The sequence below is a fragment of the Polyodon spathula genome, chromosome 24 (assembly GCF_017654505.1).
Source record: "Polyodon spathula isolate WHYD16114869_AA chromosome 24, ASM1765450v1, whole genome shotgun sequence".
Classification (NCBI taxonomy): Eukaryota; Metazoa; Chordata; class Actinopteri; order Acipenseriformes; family Polyodontidae; genus Polyodon; species Polyodon spathula.
The window spans coordinates 18,835,724-18,844,345 of NC_054557.1; the positions used below are offsets into that span (position 1 = coordinate 18,835,724).

General features: G+C 40.6%; 1 protein-coding gene across 1 annotated transcript in view; it reads left to right on the plus strand.

Annotated features, from left to right (window-relative positions):
* Positions 1-5,418: 5,418 nt before the first annotated feature.
* The window catches only part of LOC121298892 (C-X-C chemokine receptor type 3-like), a 9,241-nt gene continuing 6,037 nt past the window's right edge, over positions 5,419-8,622 (plus strand). Inside the window, exon 1 of the mRNA XM_041226190.1 lies at positions 5,419-5,808. The gene's annotated coding sequence lies outside the window, so the exon portion shown is untranslated. The remainder of the gene's footprint in view (positions 5,809-8,622) is intronic.

The following is an 8,622-nucleotide window of genomic DNA, read 5'->3' on the forward strand; positions in this document are numbered from 1 at the left end:
CGACCCAGAAAGAGGCGAACGAACCCATCTCTGACCTCGCTGATAGACACGCAGGACTGTTTCAGAGAGGACCTCTATTCTACTGAATATCACTCCTCCTGAGTCTGTCACTTCCCCTTCCAACACCATGGCTGATCAATCCAATTGCTTCTGCATTTCTACGAAAGAAACAAAGTTGTGAGATATATTAAAAAATTAAAGTAAGTAGATCACAGTATCTGGTGTGGCTATTTAGATGGGGGTAAATCTATTCAAACTGTTTATTATTATGATATATAGATATAAAATAAAAAGCAAGACAACCATCTAAAAAACTACCTAGAAACAAGGGGTTCCCATAGTAACCTCCGACCCCAAAAAGATAAATAAAAAAAAAAGAACACACACAATCTATCATTGCCCCTCCTGTAACCCTTTCTATCATAATACTGCAGTTCCACCGTTACACCACTAGGTGTCAGTGTATCCCACAAAATGACCCACTGCATTCTCTCCAACAGGATACAATTGCATGTAATGCAGAAAAGATGCTACATAACTACAATTACTTTAAAATGTACTTTTGTTGATTTGTGCTTCACCTTGACCAATATGGAACGCTTTTAGTTTTGGTTTTAGAAATAAAGTCATGTCAATTACAGGAATGACATTGCTTTACCATTGTGCAATCGCTCAGACCCATTGTTCAACTTTCAAAATGCACACTCTTTTTGTTTTTCTAAGTTGCTGTGATCGAAGCCCTTAAAAAGACTGCCAAACTGCTATTTGATTTATACATTGAGAGATATGTTTTCATACATATATTTCATTAGATCTCATTTTTAAATCCTGCATTCATTCAAATACAATGACTGGACAAAACGCACTGTTACAAATGAGGCTGCTTTGCAAAGCAAAGCTTGACCTAAGGAAAATAATTCTACATTGCATCCTGTTAATAAAGCTAATAAGAGATGAGAGAATGGATTTGAAAGATGGTCAGCGCTCCTTTAAAGGGAGGGGCCAGTGATCATGTTAATAAAGCTAATAAGAGGTAAGAGAATGGGTTTGAAAGCCTTGGGACCATTGATAATATTCAGCCCTTCATTTGACAATGACAAAAACCTCAGGGGTCGATAAGATACAAAAATATCTCATGAAATTGATGTGTCGGCAACACACCTTACCTAGGCTTCCTGTTAATACCACACCCACCCACCCACACACACACACACACACACACACACACACACACACACACACACACACGAACGAAATGAGGATGTTCTTCTGAAATATCCTAAACTCACAGTGCAGAATACATCGTGTTCATTAAGGGCCAGTGATGTGTTGGTCATGTTTTATTTTAATGAGCACACTAGTTCATAAACTGTTAGCAACTGACTTCACAAACCCTTGTGTGTGTCAGTGTGTTAAATCTTACTACAGATCAGCATCTCTCTCTGTGTGTCAGTGTGTTAAATCTTACTACAGATCAGCATCTCTCTCTGTGTGTCAGTGTGTTAAATCTTACTACAGATCAGCATCTCTCTCTGTGTGTCAGTGTGTCAGGTCTGACTGCAGATTGAGTGTCTCTGTGTGTCAGATATTTTTGCATGATGTAACCCTAACCTAATCCTAACCCTAACTCTTTTGCTGGTACAGTTATGTACTTATATAAATCCTGCAAAAAGATTTCCACATTAAGTGCATTGTAACAATGAATACTAACAATGTAATGTCTACTAAGTAACTATGATTAACTAACTCCCCTCTTTCCTGGTAGCATCTTATTGTTGAAATATACTGTGTGTGTGTGTATATATATATATATATATATATATATATATATATATATATATATATATATATATATATATACACAGCTGTTAATTCTAATGGGGAAGTCCAACCAGAAAATTGAAATTATTATTTCCTAGCGAGAAAAAAAGGCATTTTAAATACACACAGACAATTTGTATACTATTACAGTAAAGAATATAGAATATTATACGAGGCGTCTCGAGAAGACAAAGAAATCGTTTGGATTGTATTTTGCTTTCAGAGGCGTGTTTTTTTTTTTTATTGTTTTTTTCTTATTTTAAATTTATTTTTACATCATTTTGCCGTGTCTGTTTAAAACGACACCAAACTGGGACGGACTGTAGGTCACAAACGTTGGGTCTCATAACTGTGTATTTGCACAGCAGTTACTTTGTAAAGACAAGGGTGCTTGCACATAATGCTATTACACATCGCTACAAGGTACTGAATGTGTAAAGCTTTACACATAATAACATTGTAACACTGTGTAAGCTACTATGTAAACATGCAGTCACTCGAGACATTTAATAAAAAGTGCTGCCAGACTGTACATTACACAGCACAGCAGTGCTCCTGCTTTGCCTTGGTCTCTCCATCACCTCTGTGCTGGCTAAAAACAGCTCCCAACACAGGTTACAAGGCCAGCGAGACTGCATGCTGCTCAATGTCACCAGCCATTGTCATGCTGGTCTCTAGAATGCGTTGTTTTTCTGTCTTGTGCCTCATCTCTGAATTTGGTAGTGTCTCCCCACTAACTCTAAATTTCTGCAGCCCTGCTACCCAGCACTATATCACCTTCATCCTGTTAAAACCACAAGAGTGTCAACACCACTTAAGAAATCACAGAGGCTTTGATAAGCAGACGGGAGGACAGGTCAACAGCAGCATGCAAAGCAGGCTGCAGGACCAGGGCCAGTCCTGCTGAAGACAAGACGGCGGCGTGCGGGTACGCCAACGTCACAGAGGCTCCCAATGACAGCACAGCGACAGCAGAATGACCTGTTTGCCGGAAGCCAGACTTTTTTTTTTTTTTTTTTAATCTTTTTAAAAGGAAATGTAAAAATTTTATCAAGGGAGGTGTTATCAATTCGATTCTAGCATGGTTTCTGAAAAACAGAGCAGTATACATCCCCGTGGGCTGCCATAACTGTTTAACCCCAGTGCACTAGAGCAGGCATTGTGAAAATAGCTTTGAAACAGACCTTTTTAAAGTCACAAGTGTAAAAAGTTGTCAGGGTGTCAACGACAAAAAGAAAAATTACATTATTTAATGCATAACGATGTATAATTTTTTTCAGAGCCCTGCTACTGACTCTTTAAGGAGACAGAAAACCGCCTGCCTTGGAGAATTAAAAAAAAAAAAACCCATCTCCTTAGACGGTAAGAAAAGCCATCCTCCCCTCACCTTTACAACGAATGCCCATCAACGACAGTTAACTTCCTGCCCCCCCCCCCGAGTGTTTTCAGATTCGGTTAGAAGATTGCCAGCCTCCGCTATGTTAGAGTCTGGCAGCTGGAACAGGTGTGAGAGGTTCTGAATGGGCTGTGGTGAGCACACCTCACAAGGCCATCACATTCAGGTAGGTCTGTGCCCAGACGTCTTGCTTTAAAATGACTTTGTTGTGGGGGGCAAGCAGGAGTAGTTTTTAGGGAAATGAAAGAGAATCTAAGTGTTGAGGGGAAGACACACTAATACCAGTAAAAGATAGGAACCCAAAGAAGAAACTATAAATTGACTTCTTGGTTTTCTACTTATTTTACTGAAGACGAATATATATATATATTATATATAGTATATATATATATATATATATATATATATATATATATATATATCTATATATATAGATACCCATTGCAGACAAAAGTATTTGCTTGTTATAGCGTAATTCAAGGTGGCAGAGCACAGAAGCGTTTAGTAAACTTCAACCACTTTTTAATAAAACAAAACGCACAATTTGGAGTCATTTAACAAATGACCTTTGGCATAAAACAAAATGATTTCATTTCAAGTATTTCTTCAGGCTCTAGTATTGCGTTTGCACTCTTTTTTGTTTTTGTTATGGCTTTCAGATGTTTCGGACCATTCCTAGCCAGCGTGTTACATCTAGGTCGGTGTTTTCAGATCAGTCCAAAGCATTTCTATTGGATTGAGAGCCATTCCAGAACTTTGATCTTGTGTCCGCCCCACCCACCCCCCAGCCAGAATTCTAGAGTTGACTTAGCTGTAAGCTTTGGATCGTGTTAGACAATAAAAAAAAAACTAAAACTTCACATTAAGACTGCTGTTTAATTATTATAATTTAACTGTGTTATTATAAGAAACAATAGTACAGGGAGAGGGGTTGACTCAATTCAGAGTGATTCTGCATTGCTTTAAACAACTGTGCTTTGCCTGATGAGGTATTTAAACAGCAGTATGCACATGTATGAGAACACCCCATTGCATCTGTATTAGAGCACCACGTTGCTTCTGTATCAGAACACCCCATTGCTTCTGTATCAGAACACCCCATTGCATCTGTATTAGAGCACCCCATTGCTTCTGTATCAGAACACCCCATTGCTTCTGTATCAGAACACCCCATTGCATCTGTATTAGAGCACCCCATTGCTTCTGTATCAGAACACCCCATTGCTTCTGTATCAGAACACCCCATTGCATCTGTATTAGAGCACCACGTTGCTTCGGTATTGGAACACCCCATTGCTTCTGTATCAGAGCACCCCATTGCTTCTGTATCAGAGCACCCCATTGCTTCTGTATTAGAACACCCCATTGCTTCTGTATCAGAACACCCCATTGCTTCTGTATTAGAGCACCACGTTGCTTCTGTATCCGAGCACCCCATTGCTTCTGTATCCGAGCACCCCATTGCTTCTGTATCAGAACACCCCATTGCTTCTGTATTAGAGCACCCCATTGTTTCTGTATCAGAACACCCCATTGCTTCTGTATCAGAACACCCCATTGCTTCTGTATCAGAACACCCCATTGCTTCTGTATTTTTGATTTGCTGTGCGTATGAAATCAAACCACTGGAAATGAAAATCTGGGGAGAATTGCCCAGATAGGCATAGTTAATGATCGTCTATTTTAATTTTTATGACGGCTGCAACAGGCCACACATGCAAGTCTTTTAAAAACAGCAAGAGAAAAGGAACACGGAGCCACACGCGATAAAACGCAGGAGACTTTTCAGTTTTCCTAATTAGATGCCTAATTTAAAGCACAAAGTGGTCTAACATTTTCTCTATCACTGATTACTGAGCGGAAACTGGGGTTTTCATGCAGGTGGGTGTACAAAATAGATCAAAGCCACATCTTCAGATGTTCTAAAAGAGTTGCACAGAGAGAGCGAGAGAGAGAGAGAGAGAGAGAAAGAGAGACTGCATGAGCAACGGCTGTCGTTATTAAAAAGCCTAACTATAATGTCAAGGTCATGCTGTTGTGGTAAGGCGATGGCACCTCTTTGCACACATTTTGTTCTGCACCTGTTAGTTTCACACACACACCCCCCCCCCCCCCCCCTCGCTCGCAGTCCTAACCTTCACCTTCCTAAAAAAGATAATGAACCAGCCCCCTTCTCAAAGTCAATCAGCGTCAATTGAGAAGCAGTCTATGATGTCTACTTGCAAAAAGACCAGCTCTCCATTATAAGAACAGTACAGTGCAATACAAATGTATTTTTATATAGCGCCCTGCAGACATGCCATGGCATCCCAGAGTTAAAAACAGCTCAAATATACAAAGCACTCCAGTTACAACCGATTACCTAAAAGCACTTTTTTTTTTTTTTTTAAAGTATGTTTCCAGTTTAGACTTCAAAGAATCCAGTCTTATACCACCTGTTTCGTGACGTCGACCTGAAAAGAGTTCCACAAGCGAGGAGCGCGACAGCGAAAATTCTCTGGCTCCATCCCGGATTTAATGCAAAGACAGCACTCAGCAAAACGACGGTGCTGGAGCAGCAGCGGAGTGTGGTCAACACGGCGCTGTCAAAGGTGAGCATCGTAGGAGGCATGTAAGAGAAGACACCTGCAGATCACCACCGGAATCGCACGTAAATATCTGTACAGCACTCCCTCTGAGTTCTGAAGCCATTCATTTTGAATGCAGCCCACCTGTTAATCCACGTGGATTTGTGCAATGCACTTAATATCAAAGTGTCTCTGAAGTGTTTTCTGATACAAGTGTGTATGTACATATATCGTGTAAAATGATGTTCTCATTAAGTCTATTGTAATCATGCATACTAACACTGCAATGATGTGTAAGCACACGTGTATTTAACTAAACAGGAATAAGTCGGAGAACTATAGAGAGACAGAGAGAGAAGGGGTGAGGGGGAGACGAGGTTGGGGAGGTGAGGGGTGTGGGCATCCAGCCAACACTACCCAGGGTTCGGGGCGTTTGGTGGGCGTAATCACTTGTTTGGTTTAGTCATCGCCAAACCGAGCAGCACACCTTGTCAAGGAAAGGAGCTCTTATTTCTGCAAAGCCGACCGACAAACATTGAGCGTTTCACAGAAACGATTGAAAAAGGGAAACCACACCAGTCTGCTTCTGCAGAGGTGTGAAAAAAACAGCCTTAGAATTGCTCGCTGAACACCACACTGGGGCAAAAAGCACACATGCAAAAAAAAAAAAAAAAAAAAAAAAAAAAAACAAACAAACAGGATCAGCATCGAGATCTAATCTCTGATGAGATAGCTAGATGAGATAACAGGTGGCGAATGTCTGCAGGATGGTAAGTTTTAACAATCTGAAACTCAAAAGATTTTGCAGCTGTGCCCACCCTACAGCATAGCTAACAAACTCTGTTTCAGAGCGGGCGAGGTGCCATTTTATAGTGCTGACTAATAATTGACATCACAGAGGTGCTGCAGAATGATCTGTCCGTCTCGGGCAGGTGTTGTGACTCTCGGTCTCCCGGTTGGTGGACTGTCATTGACAGAGTGTATCTGGTTATACCATCTCACCAAGTTTGAAATTGCTGGCTGTGAGCACCCAAGACAAGGAGTTATAGCCAAGACAAAGGCGCTGCTCTCTTGACAGAAGTGTGATTTTCTTTATTGCTTTTATTCAAGCTTACAATTCAGCAGATGAAATCACTCCATATCCAGTGTCCAATCAGCTGTCTCACTAATTAGGTGATTAAGTGCATATTCACAGTCACTCAAGCGCGTCGTGATCAAGGATGAATGATAGAGTGATTAAAAAGAAACCAGAAACATTTTGTCAACGTCCATCATTTATAGACCTTCTCTAGAAAATAAATGTTATAATAGTGATACGTTTCTTTTGATGTTTGTTTTATATATATATGTGTGTGTGTGTGTGTGTGTGTGTGTGTGTGTGTGTGTGTGTATATATATATATATATATATATATATATATATATATAACACTTTACATTGTGTCTAAATACTGTGTATTTATTATGCAGTTACAATGTGCTTAGTGAGTATATGATTTTGCACTCTATAACCCTAAACCTAACCCTAACCCTAACCCTAACCCTGACTCTTTTCTGATACAATTGTGTGCTTACATGTATTGTGCAAAAAGATTTCCCCATGAAGTACATTGCAACCGTGCACATTGTAAAGATGTGGAAGCACGCATGCATTTACCGAAAGTATTTTGCTCTGTTTACTGTAAAGGACAGCTTGTTCAAGAATGGGACAGAGAGCTAGGGCAGTTCAGGGCAGGCTTTTCTGGAGGTGTTGCTTGTGAAAAACACCAAGTGTCAATTTCAGACTCAGATCGGAATCCAGGGACACTTCAGAACTGACTCGGGGCATTCCACTCCAGACATGATGTTTAACTGTCAGCTGCGAGGAAATTCAGATCGGCCTCCCGCTGGTGTATTATTAATTAGTCATTTACCAAAGCGACTTAGAGACTAGGGGGGTGAACTCTGCATCATCAACAACTGCTGCTGCTGCTGCAGAGTCACTTCCAATAGGACCTTGTTTGTCTTGCATCTCGTCTGAAGGACGGAGCACAAGGATGTTCAGTGACTTGTTAAGGGTCAGACACAGTGAGTCAGTGGCATTGAATCTCCTGGTATCAAACTCTTTTCTTTCACCACTGGACCACCAGGCCTGGCTTCAGAATTCCGGACAGACAGATGGACAGATGGATGAAGGAGTGTGTTTTGTGATGCGTGTTAGAGATGAATGCACTGTAGTTCTCATACTGTGATATTTTAAATAGATTTACACACAAAGTGCATTTAACTATATGCAAGTGCACATGCATTTACTAAGTAACTTTTATGTAAACACACAGTGATTTAATGTAAAGTGTTACCATAAGCAGTTTCCATATATAAAATCATCTATAATTACCCATCTATTACAATGTAATTGTATGGTTATAAGCATCCATTGTAATCTAATGTGAAAACACACACACAAACACACACACTGACACACACACACACACACTGACACACACACAGAGGCTCACACACACACAGACACGCATAAGTGGAATTTCAAACTGATGTTCCAGAGCTGCTCAAAGGTTGCTGAAGGGGTGTTGGGGGATCCCCAGCAAGTATTTGTATTCAAAGCTGATTTCTCTGCATCTTCCTCTGGGTACACATTGCTCTCAGAGCCCACGTAGCAGAGGCAGTCAGGCAGGTTTTCAGTAAATGTTCTACCAGACCCAGGCTGACACAACCCATTCAAACACTGCAAGAGACTCAGAGCGGGAGAGCTGTGCGATCAGCCAGGGAATTCAACATGTTCACTTGAGTCCTTGAAGTCTCACAACCAGAACTGCGACTTGACTAAGTGCAAAAAGGG